Below are 16,932 nucleotides of genomic sequence, written 5' to 3' on the forward strand. Positions count from 1 at the left end.
AAGTAATTTGAATGAATTCTAAAATCCGCATATATAAAATACAATTTTTTTTTTCAAATTACAAATTATTTTCTAAAGTCTTTGGATTTTCTTATTTAGTGATTTCTCCCCTCACAACTACAGGTTTCATTACACCAAGGGAGAGTCCAAGAATTCCAAAGGTGTTATGATTAAATGCATAGCTTTGCGCGAGTTGAGAAAGAACAAGGGGAAAATGCCAATAGAAATAAAAATTAATAAAAAAGTTGACTCACTCTATTTTAACTTTGGGAAAGGTCGATATGAAACAAGGATACTGTCAGTCAAGAAGGTGAAACAGATAAAGTGATAAGGACTTCTACAGTGTAAGACAGATGCCTCTCGGCAGAAAAATATATTAAAGTATTTATGGACAGCTCATTCAAAATGGAACAAACATTAAACACTGAAATGTGCCACTGTGCATGCCAAATAGCTAGACTTTTCATCTCAGTGCCATTTTCACTCATTTGAAATCTGATGGGCAGGAGATTCTGGTTTTTTAATTCTAAAAAGTCATATTAAGACGGAACTTGCATGTTTACTAATCTTGGGAAATTAACAGTTATTTTTTTCTTAATTAAATTTAGCCAATTTTAACTTTCAGCATGCCCCAAGGTTTTTTATTCTTTTACTGCACAGGGGCCTTATAACTAACATAAATCTTACACACATAACACATCCTTTAGGCCAAGCTATCCAGATTATAAACATTTTCACCTTATTTCTTTTGTGATGGGGGGAGTACATTTGTTTGTAAAAGGACCACTGTGTGACTACTATGATGCCCCAAAACCCTTGAGTTTTTCTGCCAGTGTAAAGCAGTGCAATTCAGGGAAGTCCAAGAAAAGGCTCTATGGTAAAGTTTCCATAAGTTAAACCAGATCTCTTATTTCCTAGCAGTCTAATCGCTTGGAGGCTGGAGCCTTCCCAAAGCGCTTTTCTTTCAAGTGAGTGAGATCATCAGTACCCAGAAAATCATCAATATTTGGACACCAACATGTAAGATCTGAAGATTGTGGAGTGAAATGAACCAATTATTCTACTCTAGGAGGTGATAGCTCAGCAGAGACAGACAACAGGCCATTACTGCTGATTTCCAAGGCTATGACCAGCACTCTTTCAAAAACTTAGCTCAAATCCAGGAGGACCAGAGGTATCCAGCCTGTACCATCAGAGTCACCTTGCACGGGGGCCAGTCCATATTCCAAAGGGTGGCCACTGAGTGCAGCCAAGAAGGGATGACAAAAAGAGGTGGTGAGTATAAAATCAAATTCCTGCCACGGCTGCCCTCTGCCATGCATTTTAATGTTTTCTCTCTTATCCACATGAAATAATATTATCAACTATGCTGTTAAGACAGAGGTTTTTGTAAGCTGAGAAATTTAACAGCTAAGAGGTATAGACAAAAGATCAGGAAAAGAGCTAAATATTAACTAAAAAAAAGCCTCAGAGACTAAAGGTCCATGTTCTGAGCTATTATACTGTGCATCCAATCCAGTCCTTGTTAAAAATCTCAGGTTCAGGTGTGTCCAAAAGCCTTGAATTCAGGAGCAGACCCTGCCTGATTTAACAGCAGCAGAGATAACTGATGGTGCTAACAACTCAAGCGCGCAAGGCTACTGAGCATGAAATCTTGGGCAGAAATGAGCAGGAATTATATTCCTCTCCTTGTACAAATACACATACTTCCTGAAGCCGTGCAAGCCGAGCGCTTCTGCGTGCTTTGATCAATGTTAACTCAAACTATATTTGCGATGGATATTGCATGTAACAACTAAAGCCATAAATCCCTCAAAATTACTATTGCTTAATGGATTACTTGTTAGATAAGCAAAGACAAAAAGATTTATCGTATTAATTTAATATTGCAACTTTTGCACTATCACATTGCAATATTTTGTCGCTTTGGTTTCGTGACGTATAGAGAGCCCATAAGTACTGGAAAAGTCATACATCTGCTGAATGACCAAGTGGTATGTCATTTGTAGAGGTCCAAATGTATCGGTGCAGTTTTTCAACTTTACTCAATTGATTTTTCCCTCTCTCTCTCTCTCACAAACACACTCAGACATATTTGACACCATCTTGAAAGAACTCTGGTCTTTCAAACCTTCTCTGTTCCTCTCGATGGCATGGTGTGACACGACCTCTCTTAGTCGGCTCAGACATATTTGACACCACCTTGAAAGAACTCTGGTCTTTCAAACCTTCTCTGTTCCTCTCGATGGCATGGTGTGACACGACCTCTCTTAGTTGGGTTACAGCTCGTCTATAAACTTTAAACTGAAAAAAAAATATTCCAGCATTAGAAAGCCCCCCAGACACACTGAACTAAAGGAGGAACAAAGCAAACCATGTACAAGTGATGATCTAGACTCGAACCATATTGTTTTAAGGGGTCTGCAGCTGGGGGCAATGGGATGGTTACAACAATTCAAATAATTCTGGGTTTTGTGCCCTTTCTCCCCCTTTTCCTTCTCTTATGGCGGTATCAGGGTTCACTTTGAAGCAGGCCAGCACCCAACCTACACAAGTCTTCATTCTAGTGAACTGAGCAGTACCTACTGAACAGCCAGTGCTCTGAAATCACCATGTACAATTCACACAAGTTATTTTGCTTACCAGCAACCTAAGGTTACGGTCCTCAAAAGCCACCATCTCATCTGGGATCTGATGAGCACAGAGGGCTTCTTCCTTCTCACCAGAACAAGTAATAGCAGGAGACTCCATCGCTTTGATTAAAATAATACCACTTTATAATCCCACTACTAAATGAGGGTATAATTTACTAATAATATTAGTTTTTACCCCTAATCTGGTTAAAGTTAGTTACACAATAATCTTGGAAGGAATGTTGTATACATGTAGTCTCTGCAGGAAATTAATGCATCCCATGAAATGTGGGCATTGCAAAATATAAAAGGTAAGAAAATAACAAAAAATGTTTGGATCACTTAGTCTAGCCCTGTGAATTTTGTAACACGACTCCCTCTATGAGTAATTTTAAATATCTGTTGGTGCTTTAGGTACTGCTTCAGCCTCCTACCTTAGTTATTTATGTCTCTGCTCTCCACAGCTCTTATTGCTAGAAAAAAGTTCTAACATCTAACCTAAACTTTTCTTTTCTTTGCTTCAGGCTATTATTCCATGCTTCACCATCTTTTGAGAACAAATAATTCCCTTCCTTCATTTATATTGTTACCTTGAAGTTATTTATAGCTTGTGCCCATGTCCCTCGAGCTCTCTGTGTTATAGACTATAAATATAGCTCCCTTAATCCCTCTTCATATGTTTTATCCTCTAGTATTTATATCAGATTTGTAATCTTTATATATTCTTTTCATTTTAAACTCTTTGGACCACAATCACAGACAGCATTGCAAATGAGTGGTGAAGCAAAAATACTTTGTTCATTTTAAATATGATCTGCTTATACCACTATAATTGTGAAGAATACGCTAGTCAAGGTTGAAATACACAAACTACTGTAACTGTAATTTCATCTCCTGCTATTTTTAAAACAAGTTGTTTTGAATTTAAAATTTCTAATGTTTTGTCTGAGCATACAGATTAATCACACAAAAGATTTAGCAAAAATTATTTTAGCCAAACGAGAGCCATGTATGTAATTTTAAAAGAAGAAAGGAAAAGAGATACTCTTTCCCCATATGTTCTCTCAGAAACTATATCCTCTGTTAACAGCCACGACGGAGCCAATTTTGTTTAAATTTGACTTGTTTTAATCTCACAGACATGTAGGGAACAAATCAAGTTTGATGCAAACTGACTTTGCAGGATGCAGTTATGAGCTTTGAGTTATAACTGCATGCATATTTCGAGACACGAAAGCATAACAAATTCTTTCAAAGGGTTAAAAAAATGGTGACTAAAAGAGGGTCTGGATTTCAGTGGGGCTGTGACACTTGGTAACTGTTAAGGATCCGTCCCACAGACTTATCTGGACTTGCAAAATGTCCTTTGCAAGGTGTCTCACTGGAGTTTGTGTCCTGCTCTAGCCTTTACATGAAGTGACAAGAACTCCGCTGCTGAGCAGAAACAGTTTTAAAGACAAAAAGCAGAAGGGAAATAAATATTCTTTTTGAATTTAAGAAAAGGTTGATAGTGCAATGAGGCAATGGTAATTGCTATTTTAATAGAGCTCTGGAAAGAAGAATAATGGAAAAAAGATTGATTGGGTTAAAACCACAGATGAAACAAATCTCTTCAGGATATTTCATGGAAGGCTCTGAGGAATGCCAGAGGTCCTCATAAAGCAAAATAGAAGAGTTCACTCTTTTTTGGTATGTGGACTGTAATTTCTACTGGGAGGAATGAGTGGAGTATACCTTACTGTACTTCATTAACCTTAATATAACCTTAAAAACAGATGGATGTCATTGCAGACAGCTCAGTGACAACATGTGGTCAATGTACAGCAAGATTCGAAAATGAAAAGAGGAAGTACAGAAAGCAGGATAAAAGGAAGTTTTCATATTCATCAACGAGGCTTTGTCATGAGGAATACTCCAGTTCGGTTATTCTATCTCAAAGGGAGGCATGTCAGAAACAGGAAAAGACTAATTGGATTTAAGATGATTAAGAGCTTGGAAAGACTTCCATAAGTAGAAAGAGTCTGATTTTCATTTGCACCACTACGCTTTTTTTCGTAGGCAACACATACTATTTATATCCTCCTAAGCATCCATCCATCCATGTTGGAAGAGGAAAACCGTATTATAAACAAGAATTATTTGCATAACTACGGGCCTTCTGGGGAGTGCAACTAAGGGTTATATAACAATAAAGTAGATTTAGTGCAAAAATATAAGATTAATCTATATGGCCTTTCTCTTTTGCAGAAAGCAACTACTGTCTTCGGGGCAGGCTTTAAAATTGCGTTCAGAATCACAAAGTTCAAACATCTGAACATGTTATCTAAGGAGAAAGCTGAAATTCCTTCTCTCTACTGAGGGTTTGGACAGTTAGTCAAATACCAAATCCTGAGAGCTAGACACGACCCATTATTTCCTATATAAATGGTACTAACTAAAGCTTCTGCGTTTCCAGTCTGTCCCGCTGGGGACACAGTCTGTGGCTGTCCCCAGATCAGACTTTCACAACAAAGGAACAGCAGTGAAAATCCCTCTCCTTTCAGATCTGGCATCTTCTGCTTGGGGCGTTCCTGTGGAGAGCACCATCATTTTGAAGGGTTTTGATCCAAAAAACACCTGCACTTCATGTCACCAGCTCAGCACAGGCCAGTGCCAGACACGGGAGTCACACTTGTCTTCCACGTGAAACTGGGCTCAGTAAGACCTCAACAGCGACAACCGTGACAACTGTATGGTCCTTTTGACCTGCCTTTGCCAACATGGAAGCATCAGGTAGAGTTATTTGATGGTTTTGGTTTACATAGGGAAGTATTTGATTCCAGTACCCAAGTAGCAATCAGGGGAAAGCATCACATGACGGAAAATTTCCCTTCCATAACTTGAATTCTGCTGATTTCTGGATTGCCTTGGAAGGGTAAGGGTATACCAGAGCACTCCTAGGCTACAAAAATAAAGGAGGACAGGAGGGATTACAGTAGGAGAATGACTGGCAAAACATGCTCATCACAAGGAAAGATTTGAAAAGGAATGAAGCAGAAACTGAAGACAAAAGCCATGAAAGTTTTCCTGGGGCAGACTCTTCACACGGCATCACACCAGGACTGATACGGCTCAGGGGTACAGACAGCTACTGCTTCCAGAACGTTCAATTTTGGGTCAGGTTGCTGAAACCAACATAGATACAGTTTTCTACTTAATAGCAAACAACTCATGTTTGTTGGGTATTTTCCTTTCATACTAACAGATTAAATGCGCCCTATGGATGACAAAAGGTAATTACTGACAGCTTCACAGGGACAGTACTAGCACAAATTCTACTTCAGGGTGAAGTGCTATGTAGTTAACTGGAGTTTAACAAGGTGCTAATTGGGTGTGAAATTTTAGGCTCTGTCCTTTAAATGTTGAGAGGAGCAAGGGGTGTATTCTCAGGGTGTGAAAGATTTCCCAGGCAGCAGTTTGACGTGGATTTGGGGCCACCATATGTCACAGCTGAAGCTGAGAGAAACGATTGTGCCTCCCCTCCTGGCTTGTGTCCCCTCTGATCCCAAGGATGATGTCCTCCTTCCCCTCACACCTGCAGTGGCACGAGGAGTCAGGGGGGAGCATGTTTGATCCAGGGTCACCTATTCGCTCCATCACTCCCAATGGACATGTGAACGTCTGTGTCCATACAATGGATGTGAGTGTTCAGCAGAGGAATGAGAGCCCAGGACCAGGGAGAGGATGAGACAACTCTTCCTTCCCAGAAATGCCAGCTGCCACCTCTACAGACCTCCCTCACTCCTGTGGACTGAGGCCTTATGTCTGTATACCACATACACAGTGTTCACAGATAAAAAAAATTAAAAAAAAATAAAAATAAAAAAAAAATAAAAAAAGGAGAAAGAGGAAAATGAAGAAAGGAATAGTCCAGATTTCTACACTCACGTCTTTCTGAATCTACAGGAAAACACTAAAGCCTATTTGTTTGCTAAACGTTTTATAACCTGCCCTGCACCTGCAGCTCCCGGTCGCTACCAGAACAGACCTAGCAATGGCATTCCCTATACGGAGTAACAAAACCAGGTCCTTAAGAATGAGTTTTTGAGGTCTTCAGGAATAAACGTGTGCTGCTGCCAGACAGGGAGGTTTTAAAAAAAAATAAAAAAAAATAAAAAATAAAAAAAGGAGAAAGAGGAAAATGAAGAAAGGAATAGTCCAGATTTCTACACTCACGTCTTTCTGAATCTACAGGAAAACACTAAAGCCTATTTGTTTGCTAAACGTTTTATAACCTGCCCTGCACCTGCAGCTCCCGGTCGCTACCAGAACAGACCTAGCAATGGCATTCCCTATACGGAGTAACAGAAACAGGTCCTTAAGAAGGAGTTTTTGAGGTCTCCAGGAATAAACGTGTGCTGCTGCCAGACAGGGAGGTTTACGGGATGCACATCCACCTCCTGAGGGCTGCTCGTCCTGCCCGAGGAGGAAAAACACTTTGCTGTAGACACTCATTTGAGCTTACCTAAACTTCCTTGTGGAACCTGTAACAGCTGTACCAAAATCTCCCCATTGAGGGGGGATGGAGCAAGATTGTTGCTCAGTCTCTGCATACCCATCCTCTGTAACTGCACGTGCACACCAGTGACAAGTACAGATGCACAACCAGTGACCAGAGAGAGGCATTAGCTCTCAGACGAGGTTTGAGAATTTTAGCCCAAGGGCAATTTCTTCTAAATATTCCCATTTCTAACTATTTGTTTTCTAAAGAAAATAGCTGTGTCAGTATAAGTATCCTTAATCATCCATAGCATCACCATTATTTAATTCAGCTGCATTAGCATTCCTTCTTTATTTCTTTGCCTATAGCCCTTTGATGTTGCCATTTGTAATTTCCCTTCTTTTTCCAGAAAGTTTTCCAGCTGCCCCATTATCACCCTGTATGCATTGGCATGAGAGGGGGAAAAAAAACACCAAACCAACCCAGAAAATAAGCAGAGAGCTCAGAAAACTTCCTATTAGGCCAAGCAGAACAGGCAAGACAGGGATGGAGCAGATGGCACAGTGATGGGAATTGATGGCAAAGCACTGGTGAGACTGCTCTGTGGGTTCCCTAGGAAAGAGGAGCTACATTTGGAAGGGAGAGTTCAGGATGGCGAGATGCAGCAGAATTTGCAGTTTCTGCATAAACAGACTCAGTGTCCTGCACCTCGCCCTCTCGCAAACAAATTACTCATTCTCAGACCAAAAAAAACCCCAGAAAAATAGTCTGCACAACAGCGAGGGAAATCCCTGGATACTGGCTTACTGTGTGATTACAAGAGTAACACAGCCCTGAGTGGTTTTTAACAACTTTTGTTAAGTCTAAAATATTCCTGTTTCCTCATGCTTTCTTCATTATGGCTTTTTTGACAGAACCTTCTCTCATCTCAGTTGAAGTTGATTGTTTGTGTAACTATTTTCACTTATATTTTTCCTCTGTGCATGGACAGTAAGAACTGTACTTCAAACTCCCCTGGTTTCCGCTTCCCACACAGTTCTTTTGCATCTTCAGTGCCTTGCCCACCCTCCCTCCCAACAGCATTTTAACATAGCAAGTGCTTATACAGCTCATCTCTGCACTACTACTCCATTTATAAAATTATCTCGTATTTCCTTCAAACCTCTTTCCCTCCTGCCAGTCCTTCCCTCATACTCCTCGAAGAAACCCAGGTAAGACTTACTATTTCCTAAGGAATTCCTTCTGTGATAACTACTTCCAATTCCTAAAAAGAACAATAGAGTAAAACTTTCTTCTTCTTCTGAAATAGATCCTGCATGAAAAACAGTGACAGCAAATAAAAGGATGCCAGCTTCCTTATGTGTGTGTGGGAACGAGTGGATCTGTCTTTGGAGCCTGGAACAATTTTGAGCTGATGTACAACACAGGCTGGTAAGCATCTACCAGACTCCCGAGGTAAAGTGCTCTCCTGAACTTAGGTCCCACTAGATTTCAGCAGCTGCTGTGTAAGGATTTTTAAGATGAGCATTTTGAGGCAACTATGAAGTCCTTCAAAAATATTTTGCACGTGCTTTGAGCAATCTGGTCTAGCGGGAGGTGTTGCTGCCCATAGCAGGAGAGTTGGAACTTGATGACCTTTAAGGCCCCTTCCAACTCAAACCATTCTGTGATTCTATGAATACGTATCTACATGTAAAAGTAGATATGTTAATATAAAGACTCATACGATCATTTTCCTTTTGCTATTTCTTATGCCATTCTGTGCCTCATACTAATTCCACTGCTATTCATGTCAGCATAAAATCTCAAAAAATCTAGGTATTTTACTTTATGTTTCTTGGTGATGTTGTAATATGTGTATTTTTTTCTGCATTTTAAAACTTCAAGGTCAGATTCAAATTAGAATATAAACAACTTAAACAGTCCCGGAGTTTTACTTCTTTTGTATCCACAGGAAAAAAATTCACAAGACTTAGAAAAAATACATGTCTTCGAATAGGCATGTTGATCTAGGGATCAAACAAGTAGAGGAAGAAAACTAAGAACTTACTGTCTCCGCAGGAAAAAGAGTTGTGAACAGGTAAATAAAAGGCCATCACTAACATTTTGCTAAACATAAACAGGAGTAGCAAAAAGAGTCTCTATGTAAGATTAAGTACTAACAGTTTGTTTTCCCTACTCCCTCATACTGTTCCTGCAGAACACCAACAAGGTGGTGGCCTTGGGCACCAAGAAAGAAAAAGGAAACTTGGATTAAGAACAGAACAATTGGGGGAAATTATTAAATTAACATTAAGCTTCCCCATTATTCCATTGCAGACTTCGCTGAAATTGAATAGCTGCTGTTCCTCCCTGTGGCATGAATACCTTCAACCACAGGGATCATGAAAGAGAACAATAGTCTTTGATTGTAAAAACATGATTTATATATTTGGCATTTTCAAAGAATTCATTCCTTTCCTTCTCTTGTCTCCCTTTGATGATACTCAGTTTCATTACTAGAAGGAATATGTTATCATTAGAATAAAGCATCCTGCATTTCAAGCACATTCATCCGCAAAGGGCTTGAATTCCTGGAGCTCTTGTCGTGTTTGTGTACTCCACAAGCTGGAAGGAGTTTACAAGCAGGAGACACAAAACAAACAAAACAGATGTGTTGGCTATTCCCAGATTATACAAAATGCCAAAGCACCGTTACAGTCATGCACAGAACTGCCAGTCTGACAAAAAAAATAAATGAGCTGCTTATTATAGAATGGGAGTTAAACCAGCACCGTTATCACTCAACCATGCAAAGGCTTCCACCGATTTTGCAAACCTTTTTTACACTCGTAAAATTTTAAAGTAGAACAAATCGGGTGCCCCCTGATTATACACAGAATGTGCACAAAGAAACAAGCCATTTATTTAAAGGAAAAAAACGTTAAAAAAGCACGAAGATGGAGTTCAACACATAATAATAAACCATTACTATTTCACTATTTTATAAATTGCCAGCTTCCTGAGCAACAGCTACAGAGTCAGAGGCTGCACCGACACCCAGCTGAAGATTTGCCACTTGACTATTTTTGTTGCTCTTTACTAAACTGTCACTAAAAGCTTGCTCCTGGTTAAACACATGGGAGCACAAAGATCCCGGTGAACCTCCTTAGGGGAGAACTTGCCCGACTGTGTTTCTGAATGACAATTCTCCTTGAGGGATGGCAAGCTTTTCTAGTGAGCAGAAATGTTTGCCAAGCAGCCATAAAGAACGGTTTGCTAAAAATGTGTCAATTTGCTGAAGCTTCCTGTTCTTCCCGTGAAAAAAAAGCACCGAGAGGGCTAATTGAACAGCAGACATTACTTTTACATAACAAAACGAGACGGGTCCATTTTGGAGAAGCTGTGTGCATATGTGACATGTTCACGCTGAACATGGAGGTTGACAGTGCCAGCCCCTAAAAATAGCACCTGGATATCCTTCTTCTCATCAGCAACCACAGCCCTGTCTTCTCCCTCGTTGGGTGCATCCATCTGGCAGCCCTCTGCCTCCTCCAGAGGAGACGGGAGCGGTGGTACCCGGAGGTACCTGCTTTGAGTCGAAGTGGGGGAGATAAAGAGGATGTTTGCATCTGCTGCAAGCACACGTTTTTAAACAATATCCCTGCCCCTCAGCAGGCAGTTATCGTGTTGTTTTGGCAGCAGGAAGGAATCTGTGGTTTTTCTTCAATGTTGCTCTTCTTTATTTAAACTACCAGAAATAAAGCAAAAATGACAGAATGCTCTGGCTATAAATAATCATTCCGGTGTACAGTTATATTAGGAGGTAACTCAGATGGCATGATAACGCCTAACAGGCTAATCTTAGACCTGTAATGCCATAAGATGAAAATAACTGGGCTAAGAATAACTGACCCAGAGGAGTCAGCCTGTTAAAGAGATCCACAGAACAGGGCATTTTAGATTTTCATGTGTTTAACAATAATATCTGCCAATAGTTTCTCTCCAATATTTTGGATTGCACCCACTGTATAAAAAAACACAACAGGAGTTGGGAAAGGTTAAAAAGCAACAAAACCTGCAACATTCTCCATCATCTGTACCAAAACCTGAAATGAATGTGTATACACAGATCTGTTTGCAGGCTGTGCACCTACTCTGCTCTCTCACAGCTTTTGCTTTCTCTGCAAAGACTGTGCAGAGGAAAGAGGACAAGCAGTCGGTACAGAAACAGACATCTGAGGAAAGCTCTGGTCGTAGGAAGAGTTACAAGTGTTCCTCATACCCAACACAAACCTTAATGAACTAAATGGACTCTGTCACACTGTTTTACAGGAGGGAGGGCTCTAGCTGAAACCACACGTGTTTCAGTGCAGCGCAAACCAACAGATGGTATAAAGGCGATCAGCTAAAATAATAAACAGCAGAAGTATAAAATCTCTTTTGCAATAAGTGATTTAGCTCAACACACCAAAGAAAGGGGAGCTAGTGTCCTAGTGCCAGTACTACTGAACCTCTGCATTAAATGCAGCCTGCAATGGTATAGGGGAAGACACTCAAAGAAGTTTTGAAATTATATTCTGCATTCTTTTTTATTTACTTTCTAGCTTTTGTAGCTTGCTATTATTGTACTTTGAAATTCTTATTCCAGGCTTTTACCACAACCTGTAAATATATATTCTAATACAAAGTAAGACTGTCAGGTGATCACATGGCTCCAGAAGTCGGGACTTAAAAAAAAAAAAAAAGAAAGAAAAGCAATGTTACAGCATTAGAGGACACAGGAAGTTGGCAACATTGGTCTGTGCTCAATGTCTTCTCAATAATGTAAAAGAGAAAAAGCAGCTTCAGTCCATTTTACCCCATTTCTGTTCAACTGAATTTATAACCACTGTCTTGTCCAGGATACATTACTGGGCAAAGGCTCTACTCAAAATCAGTGAGATTTTAACTAGGTAAGACCTGCAGGTCTGTGTCACTCGTCTCCTCTCACTGTATTAATTGTTAAGGCTAAGACCTTACTCTGTTACAACAATTAATTCAAATACTTTAGCTACTACTATGAAGCATTAGATTATTTTTTTCTACCTAGCCTTTATAGCAGGCATTGAGAAAGCCTCTCTGGCTGTTACCCGTAACTTCCCTGAACTGAATTTTCACACTCTACTTTTTTTCATTACTCTGAAGAGAATCACAAAGTAAAAGCTCAGCATATCTATTCTTGCTCTCTCTGAAGAGCTACTGCTTGAGAGAGAGATACAAAATGTTGCATATGTGGTAAGAAGTTCACGTTACCTGATTCAGATATGCAAATACGTCAAGGTTTTAATGAATATCAGCGCAAACCTTTAAATGAATTTCCTTTCTGCCATCTCTCCACGGGAACAGTCGAGCAGGTGAAAGCTTTGTTTGGCCAGAAAAAAATGGGAAAGCAAACACCAAAAGAATTTTCCCTGAAGGCAATGTAAGCGTACAAACATGTACAGGTGGTCATGGGGCCACACGACAGATACAACCTATGAGATACATTTTGTACACGGGGGTTCGCTGAGGGAAGATGGCTCGTGAGGACCTGTCAACCCACGTACAGCATGATGCCTCCAGCATTGATTCTGTCATTTATAGTCAAGTGACACAGCTTGAATTTCCTGCCTGGTGCAGAGAACAAAGCACTGTGACTACATTCTCTTACTACATTTGTGAAATTGCAGGTGTTTTGCAAGCCTGTAGGTAGATGAAGTCAATCAAGTAAATGGCTCTGAATCATTATACTCCCTTTGGAATAGTTTTGCTCTATAGACTCCTGGGCCTGACAGGAATCACTTTCCATGTTTCACGGAAGGGTTAGCTGACGTACGCAGGGTTGCGTAACTTGCTCAGGTCACCTGCCAACGGGATGATAACCACGGCTTTAAGCTCAAGATCTCCTTGAACTCCTGATTTTTCAACCCAACAGCTTTGGGCAGGAAGCAGAGGATGCCTTATCCAATAAAAGCCAAGGTCTAACTTAGGCGGGCCAGTGCAAGGGTGTACGTCGAAGTATGGCCAGTGAAGCAAATGTGGCAACCTTATCCTTCAGAAAAACAGCACACTATATTAAACCACCAGAAGTCAATTAACTCGACATTACCTCTTAAAGTTCCACATCTACACATACCACCGCTGGGAAGGTTTTTTCTTCTCCTTCACTCAACTGACATCTATTTGAGTAATGTAGCCCTGCATTAGTTATTTATTGACTACATTTTAATGAGCGTTCTTCCTATGGGCTCTGCTGCACCAAATGCTTTTTTTCAAGGACATATAGTTTATTACTCATATTCTGCTAATGTAAGAGTCCATTTGAGGGCTAGGGTCCACTGTGGCATTGCACACACATGGAAGTTGAGACTTCTGGGGTAAAATGAAAGCAACAGCATAGTTAAATAGCACTTCCAGCTTAAAAAGAGTCTTTAGACTCCAGGTCTATTTTGTAAACTAAGATAATTATGGTATCAAATAAGAATGCATCAGCATCGTTTTCTTAAATAGAGATGCACAGCACTTACTGCTGCATTTCAGTCCAACAGTACCATATGGCAGAATCTAGTTCAGTCTTCTCAAGATAGCTGAAACTGCTCTCTGCAGTAAGGTGTAGGTGTCTGCAAATTACACAGCTTCTTGAGTCAGTGCCGATCTAGATTGCTCCATTCATAATTAGACTTTTGATTGGTACCTATCCAGATCATCTCATTCATAGTATGATTTACAAGCAGGGATGGAGACAGACAGGCAAAGCAGTAATAGAGGGAATACCAGAAGAACTGCTTCACGTGAAGCAGCATTTCCTAGGCCTGCTATTGTCATGAAATTCCTTAAACAGTTTGCTTTGCAAATACATATCCACTGGCCATTGAAACTGTCCTCTTTGGGGATGGCTCCAGCCCAGTTTAAAATCAGACTGGCATAATACATGCCTGCTCCACCTGGAAACAAGAAACCTAAAAATCCATTGAGTGTTTTAAGTTGTGCTTGCTTCAAAGACTTCAAGAATATGAAGGGTACAGACTGTAAATATTCAGGGATCTGCTCTTTTCTGAAATATGTGCAACTTTTTAACCTGAGCAGAAGTAACATAGACGTAAGTGAAGATAACTTTGAGTAAGGACACTGTGATAAGCAAAATTCAAACGACTGATTCCAGCTACTCCAAACACCAGAGCACATTGCCATGTCCTGGTTATTTTTTTCTCCCCTATATGCAGCATAAATGGAGACAATACTTGAAAAGTTACCAGGCTTGAGCCTGCAAGACCCTGAACTCGAGGGAACCGAAGGTCATCGACAGCAGCACCAGGCTTTGTGGTTTCAGGTGACATGAATTAAATGTGCAATGTCAACTACTTGCAGTCTAGTTGTGTATTTTAAAGACCAACAAGAAACACCGAGGAATATTTTTTGTTCTACAGAATATACACTTAAACATCTTTTACCTGGATAATGTTCTTGACTGAGGTTTGGGGTTTGTTTAAAGTTCAAAACCCCACTCTATTCTACTTGGCATTACAGGGAAATTGTACATGTTACACAGGCCTCATGTACCATCAGATAAAAATCAACTGCTACATGATATTCCTGTCTCCAGTGAAGAAAAGCAGAGCTATAAACTTATAGAAAATTACCTCCCTTTCTTCTGTTTCAAATGAGAAAATTGCTATTACTTAAGCAATGGTGGTTGGCAGTTACAATGTAGCATATTCAGCTCAAAACCCCCAGATTTTTACTTGTGTACAGATAACTTCAACTTGACATGGTATTAAAAATAAGCAACAGGAGGGAGGGGGAGCAGTCAGTCTTATCTCTTTGACCAATACAAAAGCACTGGACACCTGCTGAGCTGTTCAGGAAAACCAAAGAAAAACAATAATTCGTCAACAAGAGGTCGCCACTCTCATGGCTGATGGTTCTGCTGAACTATAAGCTCTCAGAGAAACTTCTGCTTTTACCCACTGTCCTTACTAGAGCTTTGTTGTTCATATTCACCTGATTTCTGTCCTTGAAAAAGGAACTGTTATTGGTGAGCAACATCTCTTCTAAGAAGTTAAAGAAATAATAAATTCTTTGAGAGACCCCAAAAAGAAACAAACCAACCCAGGAGCTTTATAAAGGAATAGAAAAATTGCCAATCTTAAACATTACCAATTGGAAGTCTCCATTCTCTTTAGGTATTCTCATTATTTTAACCTGCACATAATAACTAAGAAGTTAAAGAAATAATAAATTCCTTGAGAGACCCCAAAAAGAAACAAACCAACCCAGGAGCTTTATAAAGGAATAGAAAAATTGCCAATCTTAAACATTACCAATTGGAAGTCTCCATTCTCTTTAGGTATTCTCATTATTTTAACCTGCACATAATAACTTCTCAATCTCTCATTCCCTCTTTCAGTGTATAATCATGTCTATATTGAAAAAACATTAATCACGAGGTTAAAATATGTCTATGTCTTTTCTAACAGTAAAGGGATTACCATTTGACACAATCTCTCAAAATTTCTTTTCATATCTGAAACTAAAAACCTGCTTTAAAATTGTATGTAAAGAAGAAATGCAAGTAAAACTTTAAGTTTTCTATAAAGCAGAAAAAGAAACAGTTTTGTAAAAACAAACAAATAAAGAAACAAACATGAGCTCAACAGGTGTACCAAAACAGGCACTATGTGAGGAGAGCTGTGGTCTCCGCATATAATTAATCTTCAAAACTGACAAGCACTTCCAAGTTTTGTGAAAGAAAAAAAGAAAAAAAAAAAAAGAAAAAGAAGAGAAAAAGGAGAAAAAGAAAAAGGAAAAAAAGAGAAAAAAAGAAAAGGAAGAAAAAGGTAGGTAAACTAAGACTAAAGTACATGTAAACAATTCATTCTGCGTTCTACATATAGGTCCTCTATAAAGCCAACTTTATAAAAAAAAAAAAAAAGTCAGAGACCTAGGATTAAAAAGATATAAAACATATAACCTTGTGCCCCAAAAGACAGAGTTTCAGCCCAATAAAAACAGAATTAGAATTCCCAGAGCTTAAGAGAGAATGGGCAAGAGTCACCTGAAATTTTGACTTTTTTAGCCTCTCTAAATTGACATTTTATATGAATGGCAGCAATTCTCCCAACTTAATTCATCCTCAGTGCATCATTTGCAGGTCGCAAACACAGCTAGCAAAGAAACTAGAAAATACCAGGGTAGCTTCAAATACATGAGGAAACATCCACTGATCTTTCAGAGCAGCGTTGAAATACCTTAATTAAAAAACACATCCAATTTACATCTCAGTGAGTCATTAGTATGACTACCACTGCCAGGTTCCCAGATATTTTTAAAGTAACAAAATAAGCCATGCATATTAAAGACATTTTGAAGTACCACTGTAACGAAAAGGGAAGGGGATGAGCGTTGAACTCCCTTTGTATGCGAACTGCAAGGAAAAGAAAACTCACAGAAAGCCCAAATCCGACAGATATAGGACCAGAACTGCCTACGAGGGGCTCTGGCTGCAGCCTCCTGACAGGGGCTGTCTGAGGAAGCCTCTCTCTGTGGATAAGGCAGCACCACCGGCCCCATTTTGCAGCCACGCAACAAAACAAAACACAACACGGAATCCCAAAATTGGCTTTTTTTCGGTCGGGGGCATTTTGCTGTGGTTGGGAAGCAGCGGACTGAAGGAGACAAACTCCCCCTGAGAGCTGCTCTCTAACATACTACCACGGGGACAATGATTTAACAACAACTTACAGAAAGCCCACAAAAAATCAAGTCACTTTTTGAAAGGAGGGGTGTTTTCTGGCGGTGCCAGGCTGTCATTTCCCCCCC

General features: G+C 39.8%; 1 protein-coding gene across 11 annotated transcripts in view; it reads right to left on the minus strand.

The window, feature by feature from the left end:
- The window catches only part of HDAC9 (histone deacetylase 9), a 479,210-nt gene that overhangs the window by 275,758 nt on the left and 186,520 nt on the right, over window positions 1–16,932 (minus strand). The gene's annotated exons all lie outside the window — the stretch shown is intronic.

The sequence above is a fragment of the Calidris pugnax genome, unplaced genomic scaffold, assembly GCF_001431845.1.
Source record: "Calidris pugnax isolate Ruff unplaced genomic scaffold, ASM143184v1 scaffold11, whole genome shotgun sequence".
NCBI classification, from domain to species: Eukaryota; Metazoa; Chordata; class Aves; order Charadriiformes; family Scolopacidae; genus Calidris; species Calidris pugnax.